Raw genomic sequence first — 16305 nt, forward strand, 5'->3', positions numbered from 1 at the left:
CTGCTCTAGCCCCAGCGCCCGCGCAGTCCTGCGCCCGGAGCAGCTCCGCGCTCGGCACCGAGGGGTCCCCCGAGCCGCCGGGGCCTCCGGCACGGCACGGCCCTGCGAAGCCCCGGGGAGGCGTGCTGGGGAAGGCGGGGGGGTTGCCTCGCCCCCCGGCCCCGCTGGCCGGAGCAGCGGGCCCGGCGGCGGCCGCAGCGTGCTCCACCAGCCGGCCGTGCGAGCAGGCGCAGGCTGCCGGGGGGAGCCGGGCGGCACCGCCAGCGCATCCCGCGGCTGCTCCCGCACGGCTCTTCTGCGGGACGGAGCGGCCGGCAAAGCGGGAGCGCTGGCGACTGGCCTCTCCCCGGCAGCCGCCTCCTCCTCCGGCCCCCGAACCTCGGAGATTCGCAGCCACCGCCGCCACCGAGCCTCCTTCGGCTGAAAGTTGGTGCCTTTTTTTTTGCTCTGCCTCGCTTAAAGACAACCGAGCGCAAGGAGGACAAGTGCACGCGTGGGGAAAGGCTTTGGTTATTTTAAGAGGTGTTTCATCACAGCCCGATACGCGTTCGCTCCTTCCAGGGGGGCTGCCAGTAAGAAGCTAAATTATTCCTGCAGCTAGTTGTGTCGAAAGAAAAGTGTCTCTCTTGAAACAAGGAGCCTTTGGATGCTTTCCGTTCAGTTGCTGCAAGACGCGAAGTTTTTGCATTAATCTGGGGACAGATTCTCCTCAGCTGCTCCTGGCTACGTGCGAGGAGCCGGACTGCGGTTTGCAGAGCCGGGACTGCCCGGCGGGTCCCCTCGTCCTCTGGCTCCGCAGGGGGCCAGCAGGGAAGGGGCACTGCACACCCACAGCTCGCTCGGTTCAAAACAGCCACCCCAGAGAGCAAGACCTAAGTAGGAACAAGTCTCTCTCCGCTGCCTTTCTGAGTCACTGGGTTTCTTTTCTGCCTCTCTATAAACTTGTTCTAGAAAGAGAAGGAGCCTCCTTTCAGCCAGGCAGCCTGCTGAAAGGTCAGCATTGTCCCTGTGACACCTCGCAAGTCCCCGCTCCGTATTGTGCTCCCGCTGGATCGGCTCCGACTGCCGCTAGAAGTGCTGTAGTTCAGCATCCAAATCCCCATGTTACTTGGATTCCTGGTCAGAAGGAACCTGCTTTGGGAAGGATGAAGTCTTGGGGGTTGGCCTGAAGAGCAGCTGTCCCCAAGGCCAGTGACAAGCAGGACCACGGCTCTGCTCAGGCAGGGCTCTTGTCCCTCCGCAGCCTGGGGGGAGGGAGCCGTAAGACCCAGGGACGTTCCTTACGTGCAAAGCCACAACTGTACGCACGATGTCCGTAGCTGCAAATTACAACAGCTTCAGTAAAAACAGGTATCAAAGCACAAGAGCCACCTGGACGCAGCCTTTCTGGGGGCGGTGTGTGCGGTGACTTGAAAGAGGAAGCTCAGCTTTACTGCGAGCCCAGTGACTTTATCCTCCATTAAACCCGGCTAACTAACTTGAAAGATCTTTAGAGAGAAGAAGGGAAGAGCTTGCAATTGTCAGTCTCGTAAGAGTCTGTTCTGGAGCCTGAGAGATACTGGAACGCAGTTAAGTAGAAGACAATCAATTATGGCTTACATAAACCCAAACGAGCAAACATTAATGAGAGCTATCTTGTATCTGAAACAAATCCTCTTAACTCGTCCCCACTTCAAAAAATATTATTTCCCCATTTGTGCTGACTGCATGGAACCAGCATGGGGATTGCACACTGGGGCACCACCCCGGGGTGGGGGGCAGGACCGCGGCCAGGCAGCTCTGGGGCCTGGCAGCCCAGGTCGAGCTTGAGAAAGGGGGCTGGAAGCCAACAGGAAATTCTGAGCATATTTATTTGGCTGTAAACAGCTGCGATACCTCTACATACATAAGTAAAGCAAGCGAGCCCTGGTAACGTATAGCCCTGTGCTCTTGCCTTCAGCTTTCCTCTGGCCCTGAGCCTCTTCGAGAGCTTCTGTCCTCTGCCCTGCATTGAAACATCACCAGCCAGAAGCTCCCAGAGTACTTTTGAACCAGAAAAAAAAACAAGAGATCAAAGGAGAGTTGAGGCTTTCAACAGGAGCAAAGCAAGCGTGCACACAAAGCTTTTATGTATAGGCCATTACTCGGGTTCGGGGCCGGTTTGAGATGCTTGGAGTGTAAACCTCACCGGGAGGGGGGGAGGTGGCCAGGGCTTGGGCATCTGACCCTCCAGAGAGCCCTGCCTGCTGCCTGCCTGCCGCTGGGCCAGGCAACACGTGAGCCCCTCGCTTCTGCGCCTTCTGAAAACAGCCAGCACACCCGTTTTCCCGACATTTTGAAAAGCAGATCCATGCCCATCAGCAATCTTGGCCCCTTTTGTCTGGCTCATGTACTCAGCAGTGCTGCCGGGGTTGCCTAGCAGGGAGCGGGTGGCAGGAGACGGAGCAGCCCGCTGCGGGAGCAGGAACTGTGAATTATTCCACCATTTAAGTAGGAGGGAAGGAAGTCATTAGTGAATTCGTTTGTCTAGCTTGTCCTCCTCAGAGTCATCTCTCCAAAGAGAGTGAAGTTCCTGATGCTGGTGCAAAGCTGTAAGCACTGACAGGAACTGGCTGCTGCACTGTGGGCCACAGATGTTCGTGCAGACCTGTGTTCTGGAAGAAATGAGCGGGTTTCCCTATGATCCGAAACTGCACTTCCCAGGTTTTCCGTAACAGCACCTGCATTATCACCCACCACCCTCTGCTCCAGCAAGCTTTAATAAGCGTGGGCACCCCAAGGGTGCTGCCACCCGTGACAGCTGCAGTGCACTTCACTCATCATGTTCTTGAGGCAAAATCCGTTAATTTGCCTCTGAGTGGAAAGAAAGATGCTGCCCTGGCTACACTTGCCAAGGAGGAGTGAAAATTGTCTCTTCAATAGAAATAGGTTGCCATTACCCATTTTCCTTTCATATGGAAAAAGAAGTGTTACTTAGAGCTTGTGAAGAAGAGAGGAGTATAATGCAATTGCTGCCTCCTTGTAACATCGTACTTTGGTTTGTCAGACCAGTGCTGACAGGGAATAGAATTCTGGAAAGCATCTAGTAGTTTTTATCCTCTGAGCAGCTCTTAGGGGACTCCAAGACTTGTATTCACATAAGAAAACATCCCCCAATGTCTCAAACTCCTCTAATGGTCTTGGCAGAAGCAAGACACAGCTCCAGCACACCAGACCCCTGGAAGGAAAGTGTTGCAAGGCAGGGGAGCTGGAGGGGAGGGTGAGAAGGTGTGAAAAAGCCAGAAACAGTTCCATGGGGCACATCTGCCTTTCTCCCACTCTCCAAGCCTGAAAGAGTCACCGCAAGCTCCCACAGCCCCATGGAGCCTCCCTGCAGCGTGGGCTGCTTGCCCAGGGGACATCACCCAGCTTTCCAGCCTCAGCCCACGTTGCCAGGGAAGTGTGTTATTCAGCCACCCCTGTCCCCAAAGTCCTTCCCCAGGCAGAGGAGGCAGAGCACCCTGCCTTCGCTGACTAACGCCAGCCCTGCTGCAGAGCCTGCCTCACGTGTCTGGCTCCGTGTCCCCCTGGCTGCATTTGCCCAGGACTTGAGACCCAGCAAGGAAGGCAGGGGAGCTGCTACCCAGAAGCTAACATCTCAAACAGTATTTGTCTTGCCGTGCTGCTCTCATGCAGTTTCTTCTTTTTTAAGCTAAACATTGCTAATCAGCTTCTTCAAGCTCCAACATATGTCCTATAAATATCCCTTGTGGAAGCAAAATCTGTCTCATGTGTGCATGCAAGACAAAAGAAAAAATCAGAAAGCATGAAGCCCTGACTTAGCAGCCCAGAAGCATAACTAAGCTAAAGCCTCAGAGATTAATGAAAGAAGCACAAAATGCCTACGTTGTCCATACCCTTAACACAGCCCCGGAGCATGGCAAAGCCCCACTAGCCTCAGTCCCAGACAGACACTGAATTTGCTCAGGTGCCGGTGCTCACTGTTGTTGCCTGCAGGTCTCTTATAAGCCACCCATAAGGTGCCTGCCAGCCGTTTGGCTTAGGACTGGGCAGGGGAAAGAGCTGGGGAGCACTTTGGTCTTGGAGCTAAGCAAGAAGCTCGGTGCTTTCTCTTCTTGATATTTAGCACCAGCTCTGAGGCACTCTTACAATTCTTATTTCAAATGCTTGCTTAAGAAATTTCTGGGGCCCTGGTTGAACTTAGCGTAGGGGAGGATGTCGTGTTTCTCAGAGTGCCTCTAAACGGGGTAGGATGGGGACAAGCTCCTCATGCAAGATACCTCCAGGCACAAGTATCCCGAATGCAGCAGCCGTACTGTGTAGATGGAGCGCCTCTGGCTCTGCCTCTGTTCCAGCACGGCTGATAGGAACGAGCTCAGATCAATCATCTTTTTCTAACTGGCTTCTTAGTTTGCATCCCCCCGCCTCCTGGCCGGGCAGCAAATCCTGACCCTGAAGCAGGACCCTGAGGACAGATGAAACGTCTGAGCAGCTTAATTGTCTTCAGCACAGGCATCAAGAATCCACCTGCTCACCCCACGCTTTGTGCTCAGGTACCGTTTGTTTTGATGGAGACACAGCCAGCTCCTGGCTGGTTTCATCCCCGGCACACCGAGCCCTTGCCCCCTCTGCCCTGCGGCTGCCGGCACCTCTGCTACAGGGCAGGCAGGGGCCATGGAGCCTGGTGCGCCAGCTGGGGTCAAAAGCAGATGTCCAAGAAACAGCCCTTGCAGGAGGCTGGAAATGGTGCTTTTAACAGCTCAAGAGGTAACCTGCCTCCGTTAACTCTGCGGAAAGTCCTTGGCATCGTTAGACAGGTGACACTGACTCCAGCATTGCCATGGTTTCCCCAGGTTTTACATCTAGCTGCTGCAAGGTGAAGCAAGGTGGCACTCCTTCGTGCGGTGGCTGTCGGCTGGGAGACATTAACAACCTGGAGACGTGAAGCTAAAGCAGAGGTCTTCTCTGCCTGGGAAAGGAGCAGCACCGTTACGGGGTCAATGTTTCACACTGCTCCTCATGGGGAAAGAAAACCTAATCCAGTCCTGGTTTGCTAAATGGGACAAGGTAGACAAACATGACGAGAGAAATGCAGCAAGATGGGTGTTCTTTCTGGACATCTACGGGGGTGGGGGTTCGAGCTATGGCAGGAGTCTGAGGGCTCTGGGTGAATGAGGTGCAGCCAGGGCAATAGCAAAGATGACTTTGATTTCATTGACTCGTAGTTCCCAGTGACCACGCGGTAACTGCACCATGCAGAGCAGCTGCTGATTTAAGACTACAGCCCCTAGCAGAGAGAGAGCGTTAGCAAACCCAGCGCCTGGCAAAGCTTGAAAGAGCAGGCTACCAGCTGTCATCTCGCATGGGCTTTTCCACAGCTCCCAAGCATGTCTGCAGCAGGTGGCTTCCTAGGATGCTTATTCATACTGAATTACAGGTTTTCACCTCAATGGTGGTGCATAGAATGCATAGGTCCAGCCCTACAGTTCTTTGCATAAAAAGGTTTTCTGAAGAGCGGAGGTCCGGTGCTAAGGCTGGCTTATTTCCAGCTCTGGTGCCGGTGTACATCTCTCGTGCATTCCTGGCTGATGAACTTTTCCAGCTCTCCATTGCTGGGAGGTGGTATGGAGGATAACCAAGTTATAGCGCTTGATTTCATAAGCAATACATGCCTTTTAAACACTATAAGCATCTCTAGCAGGGCTTTTATAGATTCCCTTTGCTTTGGCTATATTTGTCTCGTAAATCTCAGTGATGCTGACAATTGGGCACGGTTTAATTTTGCAAATCTGAGGAATGATCAGGCCAATTTAGTTCACATTTAAAGCATTTGTGTTCACATGCTGGAAAGCCTTTTTTCTTCCTTGCTCCTTGCCTAAGGCCCTTATTATCTGCTGGTGCTATTTATCAATGCACAGCAGGTATATTACAGTAAGGTCTCTTTCGTAAAGTGATACGAAATAATCATTCCTGTTCCTCATCTGCTCAGCAAGAAAAGTGAGCCCGACTCTCATGCATGTCAGTATTCCTGAGCCGCAGAATTTTTATATTACTGCAGGAGAAGTGATTTAACTCAATAAGCTTTCCTCATAAATGGCAATAGTTTTATAAAATGAAAGGAGGTGCATGTAAATTAGCACAGCACTCCCCATCAGCTCTGTCACTCTGAGCCCTGCCCAGCTGCGGGGGATGCCGAGGGACCCCCAGCAGTGAGCCCCCTCCAGGGCTGGGCTCGCACATGGGGCTGCACCCCCGGCACTGGGCAACCTTCCACCAAGTGGGAGATGCTGCGGGGGCCTTGTTTTGGGGCAGATAGCTTCATTTTTTCTCCTGAAGTACGTGAGACGAAGGAGCAGCCTTCAGTAACGGCTCATGCCTCTGAAAAAAACACTTCTCCTCCTTCACACACACAGAGCGGCTCCTCACCCCCTCGGCACACATTCCTCTGTGTTTAGCAGAGGAATGCGCAGACTTATTATGCCATTTAATTGACACAAATGCATGTATTTGTGCTGTGTGCCGTGGCCTGCAGGACGCTGCTGGTTGGCAGCGGCAGCTGAAGCTGTCTGAGTAGGGCGCTTCTTCCTCTGGCTTATAATTAAATGCCTGCTGAAGTGTCTTGAGATGTCTGCACGCCTGAAAAGCTCTAAGGAAAGTACAGTCAGGGTGCGTATTTCCCCATGGAAGTTAGAAAGATCACAGGGACCTGGGAGCTGGAGAGGAACAAATCTTGTGGAGAGCGATAAATGGTGAGCTGTGTGCCCCGGGCACTGGAGCCGGCTAGCTTCCTGGTCCGGGACTCTCGGGAAGCCCTGGCAGAGCCGGAGCCCAAGCTCTAGGGCTGCTCCACACAGCTTCTGCCCTTGGAGTGATGGCCTCTGCAGAGCAAAGGGAGTGATTTAAAGGGCTGCTTTTTCTTGAGCACCGGGAATGTGGGTTTTGTTTGGCTTTCTCCTCCCCCAGGGACTGAGCTTTAATATTACCTTCCCATTAATTTATATGAGAACATTTCCAAATAGTAAACTGCCAATAAATTAGTAATGCTGATCTATAAAAAGGAAAAAATGGTGTGTTGAGAGTTTATAGCCCTGTGGAAAAGACATTAAACTGCGGCCTCCTTAGCATGGAGGGCTGCAAGGAGACCAGGGGGCTGGAGACTGGCCTGACTGTGGCAGACCTGCCAGGAGCTGGGCTTGCCCCTGGCTGCAAGGGCATTCAGCATCCTTTACCTCTGCTCGGGATAAAAACTGGTGCAAGACACTTTGTCACATCACAGACCAATATTGACTTTATCACTTATAAAACTCTTGCAGAAATAGGTTCATGAGCAGGTGGTGGCTGACGTGAGGTTGCAGGGCTCAAAATTAAACTCATAAACCCTACAGCTCCTTCCCTGCAACCAGGGGGGCTCCAGGAATGAGTTTCCACATGTGTACAAGCTTTCCCTGCCACAGCCACTTTAAATATAAGCGGAGCTGATTGATAATTTTCCCACTGTAGAAACCTGAAATGAAATAAATGGGATGTGCCATCTGAGGCAGCGATGCTCTCCTGCTGTTCCCCATCGCTGCGCAGCACGGGTGCAGCTCTCCCCAGTCTTGTCCAGGTCTCCGCCAGTAACACACGGAGCAAACGAGAGATGGAAACCTCGTTCCTTCTGCGGTTTTCTGTGTGTTTGACACATGGCTCAGGACCCGCTCCTTGCCTGGCATCAGCACCATGGGGCACTTGGCACTCCCTAATTCCCAGAAAGGCTTATTCCAGCAGTTGAGGCAACCTGGCCATGAAATCTGTTGTTTACCTGTTGAGGGTTTTGTGGCCCAGCTGAGTCCCCTCTCACCCAGCAGCCAGACACCGTTCCCTGCAGCTGCCCGGAGGAAAGCAGCATTACCCTTTATGCTTTGTCCCTTCCCTGGTTGTGGCTTATATCGTGTGGCTTTTGTCACCACAAAGGGGGTGGCTGACAGGCAGGTGTCTGGTTTGGGCACCGGCAGGCTGGGATGCTCGAGCATGCAGCTCCGTACCACGGAATAACCATGATCCAGCATGTCCCTTCCCCAGCTGAGAGGCAAACACGGATGTTAACCAGTCCAGGGGGATGTGGAAGCAGAACTTTGATCTCTGCTGTCAAGACCCCTCACGGCACAGAAGAAAAGCAAGTGCTTTCTCGTCGGTTTTTAAACACGCTTCCCCTCCCCTCCCCATATGTCTTTGTCAGAACCAGACAGCGAAAAAAGCACAAAGATTCCCAACGACCAAACCAAAGGCATTGAAAAATGAATGAGAAGACAATTCAGCCTGGAGAGTACAAACAAACTATCTGGAGCAAATAGTTTATTTTAAGATGCTAACAAATTTGCTCCAGAGGCCTGCAGAAAGAAGTCAGGTACCATACAGCCAGCCTTTCCCTTATTTATAGAATAATTATGATGATTGATTAGCTGTGGTCAGAAATATATTTATGGCGTGGAAGTTTTCAGCAATATTTCAAGTAATTCACCTCCTCACACAACTCCCTGTCGCTGTCATCCCAGCTCCACTTTTTCTTCCCCTTGAAACCTGCTTGCACGACAATTTATGGCTTTGTTTGTGGGAAAAGCAGGTGTCTTGCTCCAGAGAACAAAAGCAAAACAAGTGCTCAAGGGTAAAACCCTCTCGCCAGCGGCCCCTGAGCAGCTCGCTGTGCTGCTCCAGCGGCAGGGGCAGCAGCCCTGGCACACCGCTGCTCTCGCTGGTACCATCCTCTGGCAAAAGGACGTGCCTTTCTCCCCAGATCCCAACCACCGGCTGCTCCATCCTGAGCACAGTGAGGCATCGGGCAGGGGGTGTCCCGTACCACCCTGCAAGGCTCCTGCTGCCCTTTTCCCCCCGTGCTCACCAGCATCCAGCTGGGTAGCATGGGTGGGGAGGGGACAGCCTGCATCCCGTCCTCCACAGGTCTCCTCGCAGCCTGGCTTGTGGTCTCTGAAACAGCCAGAAAAAACACTGTGTTCTCATGCCAGCCCCGTAATACATCCGCAGCCTCTCTGTGCTCCTGCTGCTTGATATATATCGCTGCTTTCGGCACCAGGAGGAAGTAAACACCCTCAGAAGAATGCCAAATGTAACAACTTTGGGAGAAACACCTAAATACTTGATCTCTGCCCTAACCAAAGCACTAAATACTTTTTTTTTCTTTTTCTTTTTTTCTGTGCCTGCTGTCATTTTCCAGGCCAGCAGCAACAAGGCAGCAAGACGCAGCTGAGCTGTAGGGCCAGCAGGGCTGGGGGCTCCGGCACGGATCGAGCACACGAGGCTGCTGACGGACTGATGGATAAGCAACCTACTTCTTTCAGCCCGAGCTGCACGGTTTTATTTAAGCACTTCTCCACTCTCCCCTTGCCTCTCTCTCTTTTTTTTTTTTTTGTCTCACAGTAAAAGTAAGCTGTTGTTTCCAATTTGTTTCATGCCACACTCATTCATCCCCCCAGTACCCGTGGGGCTGGTGAGCCAGAGACTGTGGCAGCACTTGAATACTGAGGGGGAAAAATGGTCTTAAAGTTTGGAGGTTCTTAGGAGTGAAGGAAGTTTGATGCTGCTGGAAATACGAGCTGCTGCAGTCGAGGTCCTGCTGCAAACCAATTGATTCTCATCAACTCTTGCTTGCCTGCACGGCCTTAGGACTGGCTTATTGCACAAATATCCTTTCCCGCTGCCTGGCTTCTCCGTGCTTTTCTCCTGTTCAGGGTCTGCCATAAGCCATCTAGGAAGCTTTAATTCTCTGCTTTTCAAAGGTGATTGCATCTCACTGGTCGAAATATTTTATTACAATAGCTGGGATGGCAAACTTCATAAAAGGGGAATAACCCCCCCCTGCTGCCCCGCTCCGGCTGCTCCACCACCAGCAGCATCCGCACCCTCCTTCAAATGGGACATCTGTGGGCAAAGGGCAGGTGAGAGGGAATTAGTTGCTATTAATTGGCCACTAAGCCCTGCTCCTGCCCTTCGGAGCCCTGCTGCAGGGAACCGCTTCCAAGAGCTTTTACTCTGCACTCTCCGGGAGCAACTAGAATTTCACGCGGCCAGGACCAGATGCAACGGCTGACACTAATGGGATTAATGACCAGAAACTAGAAACAGCTCCATTACGGTTTGGGAATTAGATGTATCTGGGAACAGCCAGAATATAATTTGGTTCATTTGTTAAAATAACGTATATAAAAAGAAGCCTAAAGCAAGCCCATTCTTAGGGCCCCAGAAGACAAATAAGAAGGATGGCCCTTGTCTCGGGTGGCATTTGTTTTCATTAAGTGGGTGGAAGAGACCTGATGGAAACAGAGAGCTTGATCATCAAGTAACCTTGTTGACTCTGGAAAAGTCACAAGCTTTGAAACCAGAATTAGCAAACCAGCTCAATTAAAAAGACATTAAAAGCAGCCTAAGCTTAAACTTCCACATTCCTCAGCTTCTTGACTGTCTCGGCAACTCTCAGAACGTTGGCTTTCCATCAAAGCCCACTCGCAGAGTGGGCTCCCAGCATCCTGTGAGAAACGCCTTCACAGGCTGGGGCACTCCTGGAAGCCCTGTGCATGGCTGGAGAACCAGCAGCTGGAGCTTCCTACCTAAAGGGCAACCAACTGAGAGAAATTTTTAGTTCCTCTGGCTTATTTAATTTAACCAGCTTGGTTTCATGTTTGGTCCCAAGGTGCCAAGATTAAAGGGATTTGCGCACTAAAACGGTTTGAAAATTTATGACTTGTGGCCTGACGTTCTCCCGGAGCCTTTTCTTGACATCCATCTTTCTGTCCGGTTTTCCCAGAGGCAGAACCTCACCAGTCTTTTCCCTGAGTTAAATGTTTTTCCCCAGCCCTAAACCACCTAGAAATATTTACTGTGCAGTAACCTGTCCTGCAAATGGAGCTGTTGGAGACTCCCGCTTCTCTGCAGGCTGCCGGTGGGTACTCGGGAGCTGTTTCTGATCCACCGTTAACCTTGTCCCCATCCCTGGCTGGTGGCAAGGGCAGCCCTGAGGACCTGGGGCTGGACGCAGAGGAATGTGCCCTCATTCCCAGCCTGGCCTCTCTTCTCGCTCGGTCAGCTTTGTTAATGCTTGTCAGCTTGTCCTCCAAATCTTCTTGGCAATAAAGTCATTCAGGGCAGTTTAACGACTTTTAGAAACAGGTTAAACAGCACCTGGCCCTTTTGCCTCCTAATTAGAAGTCCTCTTCCCTAATACTGTCAAGGTCATGGCTTCTCTCCCCACGTCTAATTATGACTCTAGGCTTATGTGCTCTTTGACTAGTTCGGCTTACCCACCCGTGCTTGCTTTGCCGCAGCTCCTAATCATTACCTCGAGCAGCTCCTAATCGTTACTGCTGTCCCCGTGTGCGTGCCCATGTGTGTCTGCATAACGGAGGCACCTGGAATAGCCCCGCTGCAGGCTGCTGGCAGGAGGGCAGGGGGCAGGGGGCAGGGAGCAGGGAGAAGCTTTTCTTGCTCAGGCTGAGAGGATGCTGCGTGGCAAGGAGGGGTGAGCGACCTTGAAGGATCTGCACGCAGGGCCTGTGGCGATGGGGGCACACGCAGCCTGGCTGGGCACAGACCCCACTGCCCACTCCTCTCCCTGCATCTCCGGGCCTTTCCCCCCTTTTGTCTTCAGGAAAATGAGTGAGAAGCGTTCCCTTGTCCCCCATTTGTGTGGCTTGGGGTTGCGGTGCTGGTGGCCGCTCCTTTTGCTCTGTCTCTTGCAGACCCATCCCCTTAATCACAGACACCAGCAGTTAATAAAAGCAACCCTGTGGTGCTGCTTCAGAGAGCTGTCCTTCCCCATAGCAGCTCCCAGGTTAGGCACAGCAGAGAGAGAAGGTGCCTCATTGGTGTCTCTGCCGTCTCATCCCCCTGATGCCTGAGATTTTTTTGATAAGCTCCTTGTTTCCCAAGCATAGAGTACAGAACTATTTTTCTTGCACTGAGCAGACAAGATGTTGAAATGTTTTTTCCTGTGATAACTGCAAGTGGAAGAAATCCTGCCTGCGATTCTTGTCAAGTCGAGGGATCTCTTTGTAGTTCAGTGAATCATTTCATCCCCGATGTTAATTTAAAAGCAAACAAACAGAGCTGAATGCATTTGGTAGTAGAATTATTTCCAGTACATTTCAGGTTTTGTTGCTCTGTGTTGTAAAACGCTGCTGCACGGGCACTGTGCAGCAGAGCCAGGGTGCCGGTGGCTCAGCCAGGGATGTCCCTGGCCCAGCTGCACCCCACTGCACCCCATTGCACCTCACTGCACCCATCATGCCTGGGCTAGATCCCACAGGCTGTGCTGGGAGAGCTGGGCATGCTGCTGCTCCCAGGGAACGTTCCCAGAGCATCCCCATTTCTGTGGGCGCAGTGGGAACCACTCTCCTTCACTGACACAGCTACAGCAGCAAATCAAGAGTTAAAAGCTCCTCTTGGGAAATGGGAGCTGCAAAACATCAGCCTTGTTCCACCTCAAAAGAGCAAGAATGAATCAGAAAAGGGCAAAGTGCGTGAAAAGGCTGAATTGTAATAAAAACGGTGTTTAAACGTGCCACGGAGAATTAATCACTTTTTCCTTCATAGCTTTCCCTTTGTGGGCTATTTCTGGGGATTTGTGGAAGGAAACGCAAACAAGGAATTAGTTTTATTTTGCGTGTAAACTAGATCTGGGGTGTGATTGCCCTGGTTATGGACACAGAGCGGGGCTGGGCAGACAAAAGTCAAGAACCCCACTGGCACGCCACGGGGCGAGCAGCAGGCCCCTGGGCTACACAGCTCCACATCCCCCTGCCCGGCAGCTCTTGGAGGGGCAAGTAGTCCCGGAGGGCAGGTTGGGCTCTCCTCCGGGCTGGCGGCCCCAGCAGCTCATCGATGGGGGTGATGGAGACTTTCCCACCCATTTCAGTGGTGGTGGGGTTGGGGTGAGAAGTGCCCCAGTGCTGGGAGAGCAGGAGGCAGCTGCTGTGTGAGCCCAGCACCACGGGGACCAGGCTGCCCTCTGGGCTGCATAAATGCCTGAAATTAGGAACGCTTATCCCCTTTGAGTCAAGGACTGGAAATAATGCTTCCCAGCAAGAGGCAAAGCGCTCCATCTGCTCGGCTGCCTGGAGGAGCAGTGGGCATGGAGGGGCACCATGGAGCCAAGCCGAGCCCTAGCCAGCCCAGGTCAGAGCTGGGCAGGGTGGGCAGTGAGGGTGGGCAACAGCAGAGAGCCCAGGGAAGTGACGATTTCCACCCTGTCATCTCACCCCACCTCTTCCCCTACTCCCCATCCCCTGGGTTGTCCACAACACCCGCTCCCGAGCAGAGGCGACAGGTGCGGTATCAGTGGGGAGAATCAGCATCAAACAATGCTTGGTCATCAAAACCCCCCGCTCCCTGGCAAGCCCAGGGAGCGTCACCTTTTCAGATACACAAAATCAATGCTGTCCTATATTCCAAAACCTTTAAACACCAGACAGGCAATTTGTCTTCTTTTATGGTGGCTGAGAGCCGAAAGGAGCCTGGCCAGATTAACTAACCCAGCAATAGCAATTCGAGGTCATTTTCATCATATTAATGGTTTTCCTGCATATAGTAAAAAAGCGGTCTGACTTGGACCGACTCTGCAATGGCACTGCTTTTCTGCTGAGACGTGGTTTTCGATGAATGTTGCCACAAACTGCAAGCGAGAGGTGCAGAGGCAGCTGTGATCCTGGATGGACACTCCAGCCGTGTCCTGACTCCTGCCTGGCAGCCACCACACGTCGCCCTGGGACTGGGATTTGGCTTCTGTGACCGAGTTTTCTGCTCTGCCAAGGAGACAACGGAAGGACAGCTATGTGAAACTCGGCTTTACTCCCTTCTTTGAATGAAGGAGTAAATAGAGTTGGAGTTTTTGAATCTGTTTGAATGTTGTGGTGCAAAAATGCAGCTCAGTATTTTCAGCGAGATTTTCTTCAGAAGATCTGTGGATGCGCTGGTATGTGATTATACACGCAGCACACTGCCTTGCTCCTCCTTACAAACCCCAACTCCTACGCAGCAAGCGGGGGCGGGGGGGGGGGGGGGGGGGAAAGAGGGGAGGAGTTGAAAGTCTGAGTATTCCTTAGAAATGGAAAACAAATTCAAGATAACATGAAAAACTTTATTTGACATATCTGAAAGCCTTTTGCAAGCACTTTCCAGGAATATTTCACGGCCTCAGTGTCATTAGGAAGAATACCTGCAGAAAGCACATTCTCAGCATGAATGCTCGTGCATTTGGTGCTTGCAAATGTTGCCTTATAGATTCAGTTGTAAAATACACAACTTGCACTGCGAGATAACTCCCACCACAAAGCGGGAAGAGCCGCATGTGGCTTGTGGGATTCCCCAACGCAGCTGGCTTCACCAGACCGATAAACCCCCTGAAACTCACCGCCGGGGGTAGTCTCGGTAGTATTGGGTTTGTTTACCGACGGGATATTTCTGTAGCTCTCCAGAATAGCATTTGCACGCAGCACTGGGTAGCACGTAGGTAGATGTTTACCCAGGGAAGGAAAAGCAGCTCTCCTGTGTGATACCAACACGGTGCACACACTACAAATTGCAATGTTTCCCAGAGAAATTCAGAAATAACTGTGGATCCATTTGAGAATGTCACTGGCTTTTTGCCGGTGATTTCTGAAGACCGAGAGAAACAAAACATACCAAATAAGTAACGACTTGCAGAGATTTCATTGAAAGCAATCATGCACGGGCTGCAGGGGGGGCTCCCTCTATCCCTCCAGCCGTGCCTGCAGCAGGGCAGGAGGCAGGTGCTCCCTCCACCCGGTGAGGTTCCAGGGTCCCAGCCCTTCTCCAGCTTCCTGCAATTCATCCTCGAGGTTTCTCTGCTTCAGCACATTGCTGAGAGAGACAGTGACAGATAAAGGAGAAGAGCTCCACATAACCTCGATTACCCAAGGATAATGAGGCCCAATGCACCCTTAAGGTATTGGTAATATTTGTACCCATTCAGCTTTTTCGCCACTAAAGGTAACCATTTATATCCATTAAAAGCAGACAACTGGATGGCAAGCGGAGCCCTGCCTGCACCTCAGTGCCTCTTGATGGACAGCATAGATCACACCATCTGTACTGGGAGATCCCTGTCCGCAGCTCCTGGCACCATTTGGCTCCCCAAATGTCATGGCACTTTTAACAAGCTGCTGTGATGCAGCAACTTCGAGGCAGCCCTGCTGCCTATTCGGGCAGCGCTGGCCGGCACAAGCATCCCTGTCCTGCCCCACGCAGCACCCGGTCATACCGTCACCATCCAACCCAGCTCCTGCAATCACCCCAGCTGATTTCCTTCAACCCTCGAAAACCAAAGCCAGGACGATCCCTGAAGGATGGCACCCAGAGAGTGGTCCCTGCTTTCTCTGCTGCCTCACACCAAGACATCTCGTGCTGGAGCCAGGAGCAATGGCCCTCGCTGGGGCTACACTGCAGCACGTGTTCCCCCAGGAATGCTGGACAGTCCTGGCATAGTCAGTGCCTTTTGAGCTCCTTCACATGGTGGTATGACACAGAGCCCATGCAAAATCTCAGGCAATTCTATCCTTTGCCTTCACAGTTTCTTTCTCAGCACTATAACCCTTGATAAGCAACTTTTAATTATGGGGGAAGTAATGTTAAGTAGGCTAATCTTCACAACAGCCAACTGTTTGATGGCTGCAAGGTGCCTAATTGCTTCAGACATTCTGTAATTAGACCCCTTCAATACCTGTGCAGACTGGGCCACTGGCGAGAAAAAAAAATTGTATTTCTACCAGATTCATTTAACCGAATGAAGACATAACTTTTTTTAGCCTATAAGAAATAGAACATTACGGTGTTTGCGTTAATTCCTTTGTTAGGTGAAGATGGTGGAAGAAATAAGAAACAAAGCCCAAACTACGCAGGTTGCTGCTGCGCTTTCTGAATAATTAGAGAACTTGGCAATGAAAACAGATGACAAAGGAGCCCAGCCCAGGGGCACATTATCAATTTTGCTTGTTCACAGAGGTCGCCAAGTGTTTGATCAGCCCTTGTAAAGCTGTCCTTTGGATGCGATAGACACCCGCTCTCAGGTAAATATTTGGCCAGTGGATGGGGTTATCTTGCTGTTTGCAAAGTCTCTTATCTGTCCTGGCACAGGTGGGCACAGCCCAAGCCGCTGCCTCCTGCGCCCCAATTGCTATTCCTGCAGCAGTGGGAACACAGGCAGCGGCAGCCAAGGAGCTGATGGGATGGCAATAACATTCACACATCTCTGATATCGCTTTCCACCCATAGAACATAATTGCTTCTGCAGAAGAAATTAAGCATCATCACAAAATGACT

General features: G+C 51.8%; 1 protein-coding gene across 1 annotated transcript in view; it reads right to left on the reverse strand.

Moving 5' to 3' along the window:
• The window catches only part of AJAP1 (adherens junctions associated protein 1), a 156622-nt gene that overhangs the window by 46762 nt on the left and 93555 nt on the right, over positions 1 to 16305 (reverse strand). The window contains exon 1 of the transcript XR_013926968.1: positions 1 to 16305. This exon is cut by the window's right edge and continues 93555 nt beyond it. The gene's annotated coding sequence lies outside the window, so the exon portion shown is untranslated.

The sequence above is a fragment of the Falco punctatus genome, assembly GCF_963210335.1.
Source record: "Falco punctatus genome assembly, chromosome: 3".
NCBI lineage: Eukaryota > Metazoa > Chordata > Aves > Falconiformes > Falconidae > Falco > Falco punctatus.